The following is a 20338-nucleotide window of genomic DNA, read 5'->3' on the forward strand; positions in this document are numbered from 1 at the left end:
CGCCAGGATGACCATAGGTAACATGACCTGAATCCCGAGTGAGTTATGAACTCCTGCCTATGAGGAGGTACTTTGATTTGTATGGGTGAGAATGACCAGATCACCGACTCAACAAGCCTACCATTTTGGGAATTCGATTGACTGGGGAACTGGGAACACAGCTACACAAGATGGAATTCATTTCTTCCCCGAAGTAGGGGTAAGTAGATAAATTGCTCCCTTAAGGGTTGATTTCGGGTCTTGAACAATGTGGCGCCACACCCTCTCCTGGCCTAAGAGGGGTTTAGTCATAGTAGGACTATTATCTATTGTTCATTAGAGGGATCAGTGGTACTTAAGGAGCTAGATGTAACTACAAGGGCAAAATGGTAATTTGACCTAGTTGTACTTACGAGCAATTTGTGAAGGGTCATCGTACTGTTGATTGGTTATATCCAATGCACACATAAATATATCTATAGTGCGAAGAGTGCAACTATCGGTCTATAGTGGAGTGACCAACAGTTAACAGATGGTGAATAATGTAATTAAAGAGTTTAATTAATTATTCACGTACCGTTAGAGCTTCAAGCTACAGATGCATAAGATCTCCTTGGTAACTCAAAAGAATTTAGTTGAGAATTAGTTTTTGGGTTAATTTGAATTGTTCAAATTAATTAGAGAGAATTTAATTATATATGATATAATTAAATTGTTCCAATTATATATGATATAATTATTATAATGTATTTGATACATTATAGTTTAATTGGAGGAAATAAATATTTGAATGAGATTCAAATATATTTTCTATGATTGTGATTCATAGTTGTTAGATTTAATATAAATATGATTTATATTAAATGCCATAAAATAGAGAAAAGAAACTATATTGTATGTGATACAATATTAAAAGTATAGGTTATATGTTATATTTGATATAACATATAGTTTAATATAAAAATGATATGATAAGTTAGCTATCATGTTTATTTATATTATTTTATTATTTTGAATAATAAATTCCTATTTTCTCTCCAACCCCCTTAGTGGGTGGTTAATTATTTTTGTGGCAAAAAGGAATAAAAAAAAAATAGTTTCTTCGATCTTCTTCCTCCTCCAAACTCAAACAATCCCTCCTAACCAAAATATTCAGATGCTACCACTCCTGGGTTCTCACCCTGAGAATACCAAAGTTTCATTGTGGTTGTGTCTCCTTTTGGTTCGAGAAGTTCTTGAAGAAAGTCTTCAAGAGTTCGTGTTCAAGTTCGTGACTGTTCGAGGGAATTACACGAAGAAAGATTCTTCAAAGGTAATATCTCTCAAACCCTTTTTCCTTCTAAAAATCATATTGTAATTTGTTTATGAATGCATATCTTGTATGTTTACTGTAAATTTAGTTTTGTATAAAATGCAAATTGGAAGATCTGCTTCCGCTCAAGGATCTCTTATAAAACGAGTTCCTTTAAAAGTGTGGTGCCACATTGTTCAAGCCCTGGAATCAGCCCTCAAGGGATCAATTTATCTACTTACTCAGATGTTAAGGAATAAGTGAATTTCATCTTGTATAACTGTGTTCTCAACTTCCTAGTCAGATGAATCCCCAAAATGGTAGGTTAATTGAGTCAGCGATCTGGCCACTCTCACCCACACAAATCAAAGGACTGCCTTCATAAGTAGGAGTTCACAACTCTCTCAAGATTCAGGTCATGTCACCTATGGTCATTCTGGTGAAATGAAAGTCTCTATTATGAACCATGTTATATAATGAGATTAGTCATTTCGTGGTCCGATCTTATACAAACTCCTTTATATAGAATACCTTAGTTCACATGTCTATACATGAATGATTAGGATTAGATCATTTATAGCACTTTACAACAATTATAACATCTACCAAGCGAGCCATATTCGTAGTGTCACCAGGATAAGATACCTAGCCTTATCCATCTACTATAAACCATTTGGGTTATCACTTAAACATGATCCACCTGTATGTCTCTACATACATGTTTAAGCTACAGATGATAACCTTGGATATTATTTATTGGTTTGTAGGTTGGTACTAAATATTAAACAAAACATTTCATATTTTATTTAATAAATAAAATGTTTGTATATTACAATTACGAACTACATAACCCAAGAGAGTTAGGGAATCAACCCCACCAATAACAAGATTTAGATATGGAAATAATCAAAGACTTGAAAGAACCTCAAAAACTTTGGAGACTTAAAACATAGTCAAGGCACGCTTCTGATAAGCGTTGTCCTGAAGACAATTATTTGTGGCCTGCTTGGGCTGCAAGCAGACTACATCGATCATCTCAGCAGGATATAATGAGTAACTCTGGGAGAACTGTAACCTCAAACTTTTCGGATCTAGCAGAACTCTTGGATACTTCCTCTCAACTAAACTCAAGGACAAAAGAAAAAAAGAAAGAATTGAGAGATCTCTTCACTTTGGAATGAAATGCTACAAATGAAGAAACACGTTGTTATTTATAGGCTACAATATAGTAAACCCCCAAAATATAAAATCAATCAAATAAATACAAAAATTGAATCATTTATCAAATTTAACTAATTTAACTCGATTGAGTTGTTACTTGACAAAAATCAAACCTAATTTATTAAAATGGAAGAAACTACAAATTTAACTTTCATACATGTTAAATTTGTACATGCAACTTTTGTTGGGATTGGTGTCCTAAATCTCTCTTATATTCTCGTAGTTTGTAAACATTGTATAAACAAATTGTTATTAATAAAATAATTTTTATTTTGTGAGCATTTACTCAATCTAATAAACAAAGATCATAGGTTATTTTATGTAATTTAAACATGTATGTAGAGACATACAAGTGGATCATGTTTAAATGATAACCTAAACGGTCTGTAGTAGATGGATAAGGCTGGGTACCTTATCCTGGTAACACTAAAAATACGACCCACTTTGTAGATGTTACAAGTGTTGTAAAGTGCTACAAATGATCTGATCCTGATCATTATGTGGAGACATGTGAGCGGGGATATCTTATACAAAGAGTTTTTATAAGACCAGAACATTAAATAACTAGTCTCATTATATAACGCCATTAATAATAGAGATTTACATTTCACCAGGATGACCATAGGTGACATGACCCGAATCTTGAGTGAGTTGTGAACTTCTGTCTATGAATGCGGTCATTTGATTTGCATGGGTGAGAGTAGTCAGATTGCTGACTCAATATGCCTAACATTTTGGGGATTCATCTGATTAAGGAACTAAGAACACAGCTACACAAGACGGAATTCACTCATTCTCTAATGTCAGAGTAAGTAAATAAATTGCTCTCTTAAGGGCTAATTCAAGGGCTTGAACAATGTGGCCACACCCTCTTTTGGCTTGAGAGAGATTTGGTCATAGTTGGACTATGACCTATTGTTCATTAGCGGGGTCAGTGGTATTTAAGGAGTTAGATGTAACTATAGAGACAAAACATTAATTTTGGCCAAGATGTATTTACAAGCAATTTGTGAAGGGTCATCGCACTATTGACTGGTTATATCCAATGAACATAGAAATATATCTGTAATATGAAGAATGCAACTGTCGATCTTTAGTAGAGTGACCGACAATTAATGAATGTTGGGTAATTTAATTAAAAAGTTTAATTAATTATTTAAGAATCATTGGAGCTTCAATCTACAAGTCCATAAAGTCCCCTTTGTACCTCAACAAATATTATTGAGAATTAATTTTTGATTAATTTGAATTGTTCAGATGAATTGAGGGAATTAATTATATGTGATATAATTAATATAATGTATTTGATACATTATAATGTAAAGTTTATTTTGAGATGAATTAAATCTTTGAATATGATTCAAATACTAATTATATGAATGAGATTCATATAATTAAATTTAGTATAAATGAGATTTATATTAAATACCTTGATTAATTGAGCGAAATATAAATTATAGGTTATATCTTATATTCAATATAACATATAGTTTAATATATATTGTATGATAAGTTGGTTATTATATATATATATTCATCACCTTTTTCTCTTTGTACAGACCTGTGGCATTGAGAGGATAAGAGACTCCTTCTTTCTTTGGCATTTTTTATGCCGTGTGAAAGAAACTTAATGTTCTCTCTCTGGCATTTAGTCCCAAGATCACACAGAGAAGAAAAATTATTCTTCTTCCTCTCTCAAAAACTCTTTCTGTTTTATAAAATTACGTAGCCCATAACTCTTGGATTCTCATTCCCAAGAAAATATAAAGGTTGACCTCTTGGTGGTGGCCATTTGTTTTGCTAAAAGTTTTTGGAGATCGAGATCCTGATTGAAGTATTCATGACCGAATCGAGGGAATATGCGAAGAATTTTGTCTTCAAGAGTAAGTTTCTTTAAACCCTCATTCTAATTTCCTTCAAGCATGCTGTAAATTTATTGGTTGTGCCTAATTTAATTGATTTGTAAATTGGGATTCTGTGAAAAATTAAAGTTGAGATCGATCCCTTTCGCTGCGAAATTTCACCTTCCTTCAACTTCATCTTAATTTGATGTTTAAATCCAATTTCAAAATTTCTAACTTTAAATTTAATCTACTATCATTAAATTCTTTTGTATATGTTTCAATATTCCCATATTTCACTTTTTTTTCAGTATAAAAAAATACAACAAGAATTTAGCATTATTGAATTAGGTATAAAAAGTTATTCAATTCAACTTAACACATCAAATAAGGAAGTGGAGGAGCAAAGAATGCCGTGCGGCAGGTGAAGACACACCCACAGCAACACCCACTATCTTCAGTTCCGCCTGCGCTTACCTCGGGGCTCGCCGCCTCTGCTCACAGCTTACCCACCCCATACATAATACTGACATCCAAATATTTACACCATCTCTCTCTATCTCTTCACATTAATTACTTACCATTCTCATTAAACCCAAACACTATTCTTCAATTCCAACCACAAATGACCGTTTATTTATATGCAAACCCATTTTCATTCCCTCAATTAGCTTGGAACTTGAACATTTCCCCACCCAAAAAACTTTTTGAAGTGGGGAATACTGCAAGATCTTTTAATGTTTCTTCACAATCTGTCACTCACTTCAGCTTCGAAATATGTACCCTTCTCTTTTTACCTCCTTCTCCTCTGTTCTGTTTCATCTTCTTCAATGGATTCTCTTAATTTCCTCCTCCAATTTCTTTCTAGTTTCCTCTTAATTTCCCCATTTTAATCCAAACCCACTTCTCCATTTGTCCGGATATGGCGAATTGGAGTGGAATTGGGAATCTTACAATCGCACAACTTGATCTTGAAAAAACAGAGCAAGAACATAAGAATGAAGATGGGGATGGAATTAAAGCCAAGCGGCGGCCACGAGGGCGGCCACCGGGTTCAAGAAACAAGCCGAAGCCGCCCATTGTCATTAACAAACACACTCCCAACGCTCTTCAAACCCACATTTTCGAAATCACCGCCGCCGCCGACATTACCCACTCCATTTCCACCTTCGTCCACCGCCATCACCGTGGGGTTTCCATTCTCAGCGCCACCGGCCTCGTCGCTGACGTCACTCTCCGTCAACCCCCCGGCGTCATTACCCTCCACGAACGCTTCGAGATCTTGTCTCTCTCTGGCTCTTTCCTTCCCACGCCCTCTCCCCACGGGGCTACTGGCTTGACAGTCTATCTCGCCGGCGGCCAAGGCCGGGTTGTCGGAGGCCTCGTCGCTGGTCCCCTCATCGCCGCCGGCCCTGTCATAGTAGTTGCAGCTTCGTTTACCAATGCTGTGTATGAAAAATTGGCGATTGAAGAAGATGAAGAGAATTCAAAGGAGGAGAAGCAATTGGAAGATAAAATTGATGGAAATAATTCAGTGGGAGAATCATCATCAGTAGCAGCAGCAGCAAGTTCTTTGGCAGTTTATAATTTGATTCCTAATACTCAAATTTCACAAGAAATGTTTTGGGCTCCTCTTTCTCGTCCTCCTCCATCTTATAATTAAATGGTTTTCTTTTTGGTTAGTTTTTTTTAATCTAGCAGTCATGAATTGTCATTTCTTGATCCTCTTAGACAAAATGTTTTGTGTTTTGAAATTCATGGGTTTTGTCTGATCTTGTACATCATCACTATCACATAGGACTTTATAAATGAAATGTTTGGAGTGAATATTATGTAAATTCTAATAATAATTTGTGCTTTGGGTACTCATGTCCAAATTTATTTTAACCAAAGTTAAACTGGTATCCCAAACACTTTCTTCTTCTATATGCTTTACACTTGCTATGGCCTTATGATCGGATCCTATCTATTTAGATCTTGAATTTTTAACAGTTGCTATGACTATAAACATATTTAAAATATAGCAATATTTGGATACATCTCGACATATATTTACATGTATTTCATCCTAATGGATGGATGAATAATATCATATTTATATGATGTAACTTTATATTTAAATCATTAAAAGAATTCATATTAAATAGTTTACAATTTACGTATATTTAATTGATCTAAAATTTCTGTTATCTTGAATATTTGATTCTAATTAGTTTATAATTCATTCCATCTTAATTAATTTAAAATTTGGTTATCATATTTTATAATTCACTTAAATTTAATTGGTTTAAAAGTTGATTATCAGATATTAGATTCTAATTAGTTTATAATTCACATGAATTTTAATTGATTTAAAATTTATTTATGTTATTTTATTCAGGTAAATTTAATTTGGTTTAAAATTGGATTATTTCTAATATTTGATTTTAATATCCAAAATTTATCATTAAAAAACAAAAATTTTTATCATTCACATAGATGAAAAAAGATTTATCATTGGTTTCAAATTTTTTGAAAGAAAAAATAATAATAAAAGTTTTTATTTAGATTTAGTCGATTACATTATCAATTTACTATTAAATTAAGTTTTTATAATGATTTGTTTTCTTTTTACACATGTTTTTTTTATAATGATTTGTTTTAATTTTAAATATTTTTTCATTTTGTTAACTTAAATATTATATTATGTTAAATTCAAATATTTTAAATCTCTAAATATATAATGATTATATTAAAATTTACGGTATTTTAGATATATTTTTTCAAATGAAGATATGATTCTATTCCAAATCAAATCCATTTTGAATCTAAATTTTTCTATATATTGGTTAAATTAAACTCTCACATTTTTTATTTAAGTATGTTCTATTTCTCTTTTCTTTTTTTTTTTTTTTTTCAATTTCAATTTTAATTAGGTTAACAATATTGATACGTTATTTTGATTGTCTTAATTTAGTTTATAAACTTTGAATCTAAGTTGCAAACTAACTTAATGGATGAAAATTATGCTATTTGAAATCTAATGTCTTTTTTTGGACAAAATCCAATGTTTTTATCTTATTGATTTTGGATGTGTTGACTTAGCTGAAGGAACCGAATTCCTCGCGGAAGCATGTAAACATCGTGCATTTGACAATAAGTTTTGAAAAACTCATTAACCAGATAAAAACATACTGCAAAGGACAAACAATTCTAACTAAGCATGCATGTTTTTAAGAAGAAATGACAGAAGGAACATACCTTTGCAGACTCTTCTTCACGTAATTTCTCTTCTCCTTTGGGACAACACGAACTTCTCTCCACAAACTCAACGTATAGCAAAACTTCCCAAGAACACCAACAGATCATGTACAGAAAACATTACCAAAATAGCTTCCTTGCTATTATTCGGCAAGGAGCGAGGATTGTGAGATCATTGGTTGAGGGAGAGGAAAGAGAAGAATTATAGAGATCTTTTTGGAGAGAACACTTGAGAGAGAGTTCTTTTTTTTTTTTTTTTTTTTTTTTTTTTTTGTGTTGTATATTTTTTTTCTTTCTGTAACTTCTTAAAGAAAAACAACTCACCACTATTTGAATGTACGTGAAAGGTATAACTCCTTTCACTACACCAACTGCTCCCCTGCAACTGTAAGAGGGTTATTTATTCAAAATTAATAATCAAATTCTAAATTCAATTTTAATTAAATAAAGGGACAGTTACAAATTTAGACATTAGACACAAAATATTAGCAAACATAATGTAAAAAAGATTGCAAATATGGCCAATTTTAAATAGTCTATCAGTGATAGACCATATTATTAGTAGAAGTCTATCAATGATAAACCATATCATTGGTAAGAGTCTATCAACGATAAAAGTCTATCAGAAGTCTATCGCTGATAGACTTGTCTATATTTGCAATTTTTTTTAAATGATGTTATACACTTTATTATTCCTAAAAATTCTACCAGTTGTAATTACCCTTAAATAAAATATGATTAATTAATGTTAATATAATAATTAATAAATCTCATTGATTAATTATAAAACCAGTTAAATATCATATATTTAATTGCACATACATCGAAATCATATTTAAATGCATAACTCTCTCATAACCTATAGTTTCAATACAAATCTCTCATTCATATTAATTTTAACTTATAAAATTTGTATGAATCATATTCATATAATTAATATTTTAATTTTATTCAAATATATTACTCTCATATATTATATAGTATTAATTATAAATCAAATTTATAATCATTCAAATTTAATTAAAATCAAAGTCTAAATTCAATTTTAATTAAAATCAAAATCAAAATTCAATTTTAATTAAATAAAATATAATTAATTAATCATAAAATTAAATAATTATAGTTTTAATATAAATCTATCGTTCATATTAGTTTAACCTATAGAATTTGTATGAATCATATTCATATAATTAATATTTGAATCTTATTCAAATACATTACTCTAATATATTATATAGTATTAATTATAAATTACATTATGATTAGGGTCATTTTCAAATATAGAAAAATAAATCAAAATATTTATAAAATATAACAAAATTTTAGAACTATCAATGATAGACGTTGATAGACACTGATAGACTTCTATCAGTGTCTATCAGTGGTATTGATAGTTTTAAAATTTTGCTATATCTTGTAAATATTTTCAACAGTTTTACCATTTGAAATAATTTCTCTTATGATTAATTATATATTATAATGTATCAGCATACATTACATTAATTTGAATCTCAATCAAATATTTATCTCTCTTATATACAATATTAATTATAGATCATATTTACAATTAACTATATAGTATAATGTATCAATATCCATTATACTTTATATTAATCACATTAAAAAAATTCCTTAAATAATTTGGACAATTCAAATTATTCCAAAACTATTTATTTCTTTAACCAACTTTCATTAACTGCAGGTCACTCCATCAAAGACCCATAGCTGCACTTTTCGCATTGTAGATATATTTCTGTCTATGGATATAATCAATCAACAAGTCAACCCTTCACAAGTCACTTGTGACTATAGCTTGATCGGATTATGAACAATTAGTTATAGTCTAACTATAAATTAGACCCCTCTCTGACTAGTGGGAGGGTGAGACGTCTCATTGTACAAGACCTAAAATCAGCTCTTATGAGAGCAATTCATCTATTTACCCTCAAGATGAGAAGAAGTCATTTTGTGTAGCTGTGTTTTCAGCTCCTTACTCGGACTGTAACATCACAAGTTTTCAAGTAATTTTCACTAAATTATCTTGAATTATTCGGGCATTATTGTGTTAAATTGAGGCTAAAATTGAATTTGGGATGTAAGATAATTAATTGAAATGACATATGCATAAATTTAGGGGTTTGGGGGTTTAATTAATTTAAATTAATTTCTAGATTTAGAATTCTTGAAGGAATAAAATCTTGGTTTGGGGGTTTAATCAAATTTGGAGATGGAATTTGAAAAAGAAGATTGAAAAGAAGATGATATTTAAATATGTATATTTATTTAATTTTAGGGTTTAGGATTTATTGGAAGAGGAAAAGGAATTTAAATGTATTTATATATTTATATTTAAAATTATATATATATTTAAGGTTAAAAAGGGAGAGAGGAAAGAAAATAAAAATCAAATCCCTCTCTCTTCCGCAGGGAAAAACCTCCCACTTTTACAGGAATAAACAAAAAAATAATAGAGAAATTAAAGAAAAGCAATAAAACTGGAAACACAAGAATTTACGTGAAAAACTCCAAACTCAGAGAAAAACTACGACCATAAAAAAGAAATCACACAAAACAATTCTTTCTCCCGATCCCAATTACAAAAGCACTCTCTCAAAGCTTTTATACTACTCACACTCTTTTCCCACTCTCAAACTAGAGAATACATAAAGGGAATTTAACTAGAGTTAGCACATCCAAGCTTAAAGTGTTTCTAACTATGATGAATTGAAACTAGAGGCATAAGCTTCTTTTATATGCTTGAAGCCCATCCCCATTCTTCAATTTAACCGATGTGGGACAGACTATACTTCTAATATTTTGCCAAAACCTAACAAATTCCACATTTGCAAGATATTTGAAGAATCCACAGCTTCTGCAACATCCATTGTCTTAATCGACAATCATAATTCTCATCACATAGAATTATAATCTACTCCACCATAAAAAAAGTAGGCCACTAGGAATACCACTTCTCAAGATTTTCCTTTTTCGTCACATGTCGATAAATCTTGCTGATATTTATAGTGCAACTTTCACTTACTTGGCTCACCTAGAAGTCCTTCAGCCATCGACATAACTTCCACCACACACCTTGTATAATTGCCAAGTCAATGCCCGTGTACAAACTTGTGAAACCGTTAACATCACATCATCTATCTGTTGGGCTTGATGCCCTAAACTCTCATTGGGTCCTATAGTTTATAAACACTGTATTGAACAAACGCTTGTGATATAATAATATATGATATTTTTCTTCACTATTGTCTATGAAACATGGGATGTTTTATTTGCTTTACCACAAACCAATAAACTAAGATCCCTGATTTTCGTTGTAACTTAAGTATGTATGTGGAGACATACAGGTGGATCATTCCTTAAGTGATAACTAAAATGGTATGTAGTATATGGATATAGGAGGGAAACCTTATCCTGGTAATGCTATGGATGCGGCCCGCTTTGTAGAATAGTTACAAGTGTTGTGACTTGCTACAGATGGTCTGATCCTGACCATTCATGTGGAGACATGCGAGCTGGGGTGTCCTATACAAAAGAGTTTTTATAAGATCGAACCACGAAGTGTTATAGTCTCGTTATATAACGCCGTTCATGACAGAGACTTCACTTCACTAGGATGACCATAGGTAACATGACCTCAATCTTGAGTGAGTTGGGAACTCCTGCCTTTGAGGGTTGTCCTTTGATTTGCATGGGTGCGAGTGGCCAGATTGCCGACTCAAACTGATCACTTTGGGGATTCGTCTGATTTGGGAGCTGGAAACTCAGCTACATAAGATGAAATTCACTCCTTCCCCGAAGCAGGGGTAAGTAGATAGATTCCTCCTTTAAGGGCTGATTCTAGGGCTTGAACAATGTGGTGCCACACACCTTCTCATGGCTCGAGAGGTGTTCACACATTGTAGGACTATGTTGTATTGTTCATTAGAGGGATTAGTGGTACTTAAGGAGTTAGATGTAACTACAGGGGCAAAATGGTAAATTGGCCTAGTTGTACTTACGAGCATCTGTGAAGGGTTATCGTACTGTTGATTGGTTATATTCGATGGACACAGAAATATATCTGTACTGAGAAGAGTGCAGCTGTCGGTCTTTAGTGGAATGCCTAGCAATTAACGGATGGTGGATCTCGTGGCTAAAGAGTTTAGTCAGCTATTCACGTAACGTTGGAGCTTCAAGCCACAGGTTCATAAGGTCCCCTTGGTAGCTCAATGGATTCAAGTTGAGAGTCAGTTTTTGGGTCAGTTTAAAGTGTTCAAATTGACAAGAGGGAGTTTGATTATATATGATATGATTAAACTAGTCAATTATATATGATATAGTTGACATGATGTATGAGATACATTAATTGGAGGAAAAGGATATAAATATGATTTATATCTAGTGGAGGAGAAAATGACTATGGTTTATATGTTGCATATGATGTGATATTAAACCATAGGTTATAAATATAATATGATTATATTTATTTTAATTAAACAATTATGAGATAATTGTTGGTTTTTTCGTCATAACCGCACGAGATAGTGGGAGGTTACATTCAGTTTTCGTAACTGAAGGATAAAATGAAAATAGTTTTCATTTTGTAAAAGAGATTGGATAATCGTTTCACAATTAAGTACACTGCCCATCGTCTAGTAAACGAGAGCCTACACGATAGCTCAAGTTGTCCTAAACGATTGTGTACACACGCAGATTACCTAAATGATTGCATAGTCTTTTCTAAACGATCGTGCGCCCGAGCGATTTACCTAAACGATCGTCTAAACAATCAGCCCCAATTTATTACACGATCGTGTACCTTTTGCTTAACGATCAAGCATCTATCTATGTGATAGACTTTATATCTCTCCCATTACTTGGTCATGTAAACGATCGTTGTTTCTTCTTCCCCTCTACCAAATCCAACAGGGCCCACACTTCCTGGATTCTCACTCCGAGAATATCGAGGTTACTGAGTGGTAGTGTCCTCTCTACTGACTTGTTCGTGTAGAAGATCACTCGGTGGTGAGCGACAGCGAGATTTGGTGGACGATAGGCTTGGTGATCACAGCGACTGCATGAGTTGCCGTTCCTGACGAGAGCGAGAATTCAAGGGAAGAGTAGTTCTTCAAGAGGTATGTCTCTCATTCCTTTGTTATTTAAGTTTGAAAAGCATGCTGTAATTTGTCTGTAAATGCATAACTTGTATGTTCGTTTGTGAATGCGATATTTCTATCACAATGAATTTGGAACGATCTTGCTTTTGCTCATAGGTACTCTTTGATAAGAGTTCCTTCACTATCATGGTAAAGCAGACATATCACAAGGATGAATTATGTCTTCTTCAAAGGAAGTCATCGTCTCCTCTGACGAGAAAGACACCGTCAGAATCCGATCTAGAGCCCTTTGACAAACCTGCTCTAATTTTCATGTGCCCAGATTGTTTGTATGCTAGTAGCCTTTCTTCTGCTCGAAGACTCTCCTTTTTAAACCTTTGCTGGAATCACTCCGGAACTGCACTGAAACGCCATCACCACTTAACATGTACTTGCGTAATCCATATTGCATCAACACATCCTTGACTTGCACTTGCCACAAGCCGAAGTTGATCCTTCCATCAAATTTCTCCACATCAAACTTTATTAAACTCATAAAGCTTGATACACATCTGCTTCACTCTTAGCAAAACTACAAATAGTGAATAGCTCACACTATTCACAAATATCGCAGCTTGTTTCAAGAATTCTTTTTTGATGTGGAAGGTCAGACGATGTTGCAACCACAGAGCATACTTAGAAATTCAAGAAACCACGGAATTTGACGCTATGATACCACTTGTTGGGAAAAACCTTCCACTTTTACCGCAAGAATAAGTAGAAACATAATAGAGAAATTAAAAAAAAAAAAGCAATAAAACTGAAAACATAAGAATTTACATGGAAGACTCTCAACTCAGAGAAAAACCATAACTCATTAGAAAGAAATCAACTATGTGAAAAATTGTTACAATCACACAGAACAATTCTCTCTCCCAATCCCAATTATAAGAGCACTCTTTCAAAGCTTTTATACTACTCACACTCTTTTCCCACTCTCAAACTAGAGAATACATAAAGGGAATTTAACTAGAGTTAGCACACCCAAACTTAAAGTGTTTCTAACTGAGACGACTTGAAACTAGAGGCGTAAGCTCCTTTTATAGGCTTGGAGCCCATCCCCATTCTTCAATATAATCGATGTGGGATAAATTGTATTTCTAATATTTTTCCAAAACCCAACACAAACCATCTGTAGGAATGTATCAGCAACAACGGAAGCAACAAGGATCATTTAAGCACTCCAATTCATTAATTTTGGCAAAATATAAAGCATGCTCTTGTAGAAAACAAATGAGTTTCATGACATATCTTTGTAGAACCTCTTCAGAGCTCAATCTCTAGCTGCAATCTTCTCCAAATCTCGTTTCAGACTACCTCAAGATCTTCCTCACTATTCTCTTGGTGATCTAGATTGAGTTGTGGGACTCAAAACAAGCTTGAATCAAGGGATGAAGAAGAATAGCTCAAAGCAGTAATATGGTTGAAGGACCCTTTCTTCAGCACAAATTTTCTCTAAAATTCTCTCTTGATTGCATGCCCAAAATTCACTCCAAACTCTTCAATATATTACAGACCAACATGCAAGGGAGAGAGTTGCATGAGTTGCAGCTCATGCTTGGAGTAACTCAAGGCAATGTTGATGGCTTTTGTGTGAGCAAGTAAAAGATGGATAATGGAAAATATGGTTTTTCCATTTTGTGTTTTGTTTTTCAATTTTCCAATTTTATTACATAATCAAAACTTGATTTTTCCAAAATCCATTTTGATTTTAAAAACTGAAAAATAAAATTAATTTCATAAATTAATTTTTAAATAAAACTTAATTAATTTAATATCAAATATTAAATTAATTTTTACACACATCCATCTTTATATATTTAAATCATATTTAAATATAAATTCTCCTATTCCATTTAATTTTCAAATTAAACATGTAATATATCTCATATAATTACTAATTCCCTTAATTCTAATTTGAACGTTTCAAATTAACTTATCACGTTATTCTAGAGCTAGTAGAGGGACCTCGCGGACCTACAAATCATGGGCTCGGCTAAACTCATTAGACCAAATTAATCCCCACTCGTTAACTAATAGGTTACTCTACTAAAGCCCATAGTTGCACTCCCCTCACTGTAGATATATTATGTCCACATGATTTAACCATAATCAGCAAGTCAACCCTTCACAGATTGTTCGTAATAACGGTTGGGTCAAATATCTGTTTTACCCCCAAAATTACGTCTTATTTCTTAAGTTCCTACTGATCCTCTAATGAACAACTAGTTTGTGATCCAATCACTAAACCAATCTCTTAGCCCAATGAGAGGGTGGAACCCATTGTTCAAGACTTAGATTCAGTACTTGAGAGTTTCTCCTATCCTTAAATCGGGTAGGCATGAACTCCGTCTTGCACCCTATGTCCCCAGCTATCTATTAAGTCTTACCCCTGTAATGGGAGTCTTATTGAGCTGACGCTGTTGAGCCAACCCTCACCTATGCAAATCTAAGGGTAATCTCGAATAAATAGGAGTTCATAGTTAGCTCAAGATTAAAATCGAGTTACCTAGGTCATCTAGGTGAAATAGTCAGTCTTATACAGTAAACAACGTTATAAAGTAAGAGTGCTTATTTCTTGGTCCGATCTTATGCAAACTCATTGCATAGGATGCCCCCACTCCTCATGTCATAACATGTACGAATTAGGATCATATCATATGTAGCACTTTACAACTCTTTGTAACAACTACAAAGTAGGCCGCATCCAATGGTATTACCAGAATAAGGTACCCAACCTTATTCATGTACCATAAATCATTTTGACTATTTACTCGAACCTGATCCACTCATATGTCTCCACATAAATTTCAAGTACTCATAGAATAATCATGAGTCTTAGTTTATTGAATTTTGACTTTCATACAATTTATGAAATCAATAATAAGTATATTGATTACAGAAAATATTTATCATTTTACAAACTGTGAGTTTTTAGGATATAAAACCCAATACCATCACCCCTCCGATGTCGCTACTTCCAACTGTCGCTTGAGTTCCTTCAGCCATTGCTTGGTTTTCGCTATTCTTGCATCGCCTCTCTGGCATCCAGCTCATACCGCCCATCGCCGTTGCATGAGATCTTCGCCAAATCTATTCAAATAGCCACCCGTCGGTCCCACCATCGACACGTCATCAACCGCTGCCGATCTACTCGCACGTCCTTCATGCCACTAGTGCATCGTGTTGTCGTTTGTGCCATTGTCCCAACCATCGTCCACCATCATACCTTGCCGGTTTTAGTGGGTTGTTGGTAAGTTCTAATGACTTTGGGTTTTCTTTGGTAAAACTTGATTACCCATTTGATTTTTGGTTTAGGATTTAGTTTACCCATGGAATTTGGGTTGTAGACTGAAGTTTTAAAGAGTTATTGAAGTGATATCCAACGGGTTACAAGAATTATTGGATTCAATTTTCCTTACTGTAATTTTGAATTATAATCTTCAAATTCTAATGTTGGCTTTGAATCTTGTTGTGGGAAAGATTGAAAGCAGTTTCGTATCAAACGACCTTTTGGGTAAGGTTAATTTTGAGCCATTTAGATAATTTAGGGTTGAAGTTGGGTCCTAGAAATTTGGACTTAAAAATTTGATTTATGTTTAGGTACTAATTTGGAATTTTTGTTGGAGATTGCTTTACTTAAATATATTGTCTGGACCTATCGCCTTTGAGCCAAACGACTTAGACATTATGATTTAGTAGATTTGACTGGATGATATTGAGAAGCAAGATATGTTTAGAACTGCTTTGTGAGCATGTTGATTAAAGTATGTGACTGATATGACTATGATTTAAGTATGTTACTTATATGATTATGTGTGGAACCATGAGATATGTAATATGGTTTATGTTGTGAAATTTACTGAAAACATGATATGTCTATAAATAGGAGTGATGATTTACTCTCCTAACGCTACTATGTTTCCAGAAGCCAATGGTTTCCTACTATGTTACTAGATACCTATAGGTTTCCTACTATGTTACTGGAAGCCGACGAGTTTTCTACTATGTTATCGAAAATAGACGAGTATCCTACTATGTTACCGAGTGTCGACGAGTGACCTACTATGTTTATGAGCCTTTGGGCCACCAAATCCGTGTTAGGTTGAGTTAAATCGCTCACTAGATGGCCATCCATGATTTAGTTAATTATATGCATGTCCCACTAGTATATTGCGCTTATTGGATATAAGTGCATAGTCTGACCCTGGTATTGCAGTTACTTATAAGTATTTTATACTCATCCTTTATTATGTTATGTTTTTCAAGTAAGGGAAATGATAAATTGACGAATGACAGGAAGAATCTGTGATCATGTCATTTGGACTAGACAGATGCTTCTGCTCATGTTTATATGTTTTCATGTTTTAAAATCTTAGTTTTGTAATTGAATTCAGAAAAATTTCAGTGTTTTTGCTTTGTTGCTTGTTTTAAACAAATTTTCTAAAAATGTTTTGTTTAAATTAAGGATACCCTAATTAATATCTTTTAGCCATTAGTTTAAATAAAAGTTATTTATTTTATAACATTTATTTGGTTTTAGTCAATTCATGAAAAGTGTCGCTTTTAGATGTATGAATGCATATAGTAACGACCTAACACAAGTTCTTGGGAGTCGGGTTGTTATAGTTGGTATTAGAGCCCATGGTTGGTTTTGCAGACTGACTTACTATGTAAGTCTAGATTTATCCCTTTTCGCAACGGATTCTTCGTCATCGCAAGGTATGTCCCTTAAGAAAAGTCTCTAGGATAATATGCACAAGATTATGTTGGACTTATGATCATAATTGACATGTTTTCTTGACGAATAATTTGAAGGCTGGTTACGTATGATTGTTAGGAAATGGTACAAGTTAGAGGAAAAGACAGTCATAGGATTGTTAGAGGGGTCTGAAGTCCTGAAGGTCGAAACTCGATAGTTCAGGATGCACAAGTTTAGGACTCGCAAGTTCAAGATCCACAAGTTCAGGACCCTCCTATATAAGAGGATCCCATGTCGCCTAGTTACCTTTCTAGATCTGGGTGGTAGAGAACTCAGCTAAGAAATCAAACTCAGAATACAACTACGCCTCTGCAGGAATCGATTTCCCCAGCCATATTGGTCGAGCATACTGCAATGGTCGTAGCGATAGGAGAAGTCGTCAAAAGGGCCGTGATGGGACAATTAAAGAACATTGTGGCAGAGCAGATAGCCCAGAATACCAAGTCATAACAAATCCCACCCACATAGGATTTGTTGTGTTTTATGTCCAAAAACTCGCAGTTTGTAAAAGATAAACATATTCTATAGTCAATAAACTTATTATTGATTCTGTAAATTGAAGTCTAAATCCAATAAACTAAGATCCATGGCTATTATATGAATACTTGAACTTTATGTAGAGACATAGAGAGGACCAAGTTTGAGTAAACAACCAAAACGATCTATAGTACATGATTAAGGTTGGGTACCTTATTCTGGTAACACTATTGAATGCGGCCTACTCTGTAGTTGTTACAAAGAGTTGTAAAGATACTACAAACGAAGTGATCCAAATTCGTTCATGTATTGACATGAAGAGTGGAGGCGTCCTATGCAATGAGTTTGCATAAGATCGGACCAAGAAATAAGTCACTCTTACTTTATAACGTTGTTTACTATATAAGACTAACTATTTCACTTAGATGACCTAGGTAACTCGATCTTAATCGTGAGCTAACTATAAACTCCTGTTTATTTGGGATTATCCTTAGATTTGCATAGGTGAGGTTGGCTTAACAACGCTGGCTCAATAAGCCTCCCATTTTAGGGATAAAATCGGGTAGATAGCTTGGGACATAGGGTGCAAGATGGAATTCACGCCTACCCGATTTAGGGATAAGAGAAAGGTTGTTCTTTTAAGTACTGAATCTAGGTTTTGAACAAGGGGCCCCACCCTCTCACTAGGCTGAGAGGGATCTGGTTTAGTGACTGGATCACATTGGGGTGGTCATCCAAACCACAAAAACCGAATTGAAAACTTAGTGAAACCGAAAAATGCAGTTCGATCCGGTTTGAAGAAATTTTGAAACCGAATTAATTCGGTTCGGTTCGGTTTCACTTTCGAAAACCGAATTTGAAACTGAACTGAACCGTTTTAACTAATATATATATATATTAGAAAAAAGAGTAAAATTGAATTTAAAACCGAACCGCTTTTAATTTAAAGAACAAAACCGAATTTAAAACCGAACCGAATCGAACTATTTTTTAATTAAAAAAAGAATATAACATGGATTTTTTTAAAATGCCAAAATCGAATTTGAAACCAAATCGAACTGCATATATGCGGTTCGATTCGGTTCGGTTTCACATTTAAAAAAATTCGATTCGGTTCGGTTTGATCACCAAACCGAACTGAATCGAACCGTTTCCATCCCTAGATCACAAACCAATTGCTCATTAGAGGATCAGTAGGTACTTAAGGAATAAGATGTAATCTCGGGGGTAAAATAGACATTTGACCCTGCTGTTATTATGAACAACCTGTGAAGGGTTGACTTACTAATTATGGTTAAATCATGTGGACATAATATTGAAGATACTCTTAAACAAGAGTATCCATGAGCGGAAGCAGATCTTTCCGATTTCATTGTGACGGAATTACCACACATACATACTAATAAACAGATATGCATTGTAACACTAAATACTGGCATGCTTTAACAAATAAAATACAAAAGACCGAGTAAACGTACCAGTTGAAGACTTTCTTCAATCAAACTCTTTCCAGCAGAAGTGAATTCCTCACGCTCCTTATTGTCCAGAAAACAGTCGCCTAGTAGCACCATGGTCATCTACACGATCAGTAACGCACGAACAAAATACAACCGGGGACAACACCACCACTCGAAGCCCTCAGTATTCTCGAAGTGAGAATCCAAAGGATGGACTTTGATGGAAATGGTAGAGGGAAGGAGGAAAAGTGATCATGTAGAACGAACAAGCAAGTGTGAGATAGTAGAAGACTATCATATAGTCGGGTGCTTGTCGTTTAGGTCGGGGGTACACGATCGTGTAGGTTTAGCTAAGAGATCGTCTATCAAATGGTAAATGATCGTTTAGTTCTGCTTGGCACGCTAAGCGATTGTATAGTAAACGTAAGCGATCGTTTAGAAATCGCGGGCGATCGTTTAGTAGGTGGGTGTGCGATCGTTTAGGAAGACGGGCACTATTGTATAGGCTCTCAATGCTAAGCGATCGTCTACTTTAACACCGTGAGCTAATTTTTCTGCGTGTTTTTTTTCGTGTTCCTAACCTGCAAAAATGAAAAAAAAATTCATTTTATTCTTCTGTTATAAGAACTGAATCCGAACTTCCCACTTTCACACGAATCCAAAGAAAAACTCGACCAATTATCACATAACCGCCTAATTAATTAATTAATGAATATGATCATATTATATTCTTAACCATAATTTGATATCATATATCTACTATAATGTTTTCTCCTCTACTTGATATAAATCATATTTATATCCAATTTCCTCCAAAATAATGTATCTCATACATTTAGTCAATCATATCATATATAATTAACCAGTTCAATTATATCATATATAATCGAACTCCCTCTTGTCAATTAGAACGTTTT

At 33.7% G+C, this 20338-nt stretch overlaps 1 pseudogene across 1 annotated transcript; it reads left to right on the forward strand.

The window, feature by feature from the left end:
* The first annotated feature begins 4984 nt into the window (after window positions 1–4984).
* Window positions 4985–6196, forward strand: LOC120076292 (AT-hook motif nuclear-localized protein 22 pseudogene; annotated as a pseudogene). Its single transcript, XR_016529265.1, has one exon. The product of XR_016529265.1 is annotated as an AT-hook motif nuclear-localized protein 22 pseudogene (transcript).
* Window positions 6197–20338: the final 14142 nt, after the last annotated feature.

The sequence above is a fragment of the Benincasa hispida genome, chromosome 4 (assembly GCF_027475165.1).
Source record: "Benincasa hispida cultivar pf3 chromosome 4, pf3_genome.v1.1, whole genome shotgun sequence".
NCBI lineage: Eukaryota > Viridiplantae > Streptophyta > Magnoliopsida > Cucurbitales > Cucurbitaceae > Benincasa > Benincasa hispida.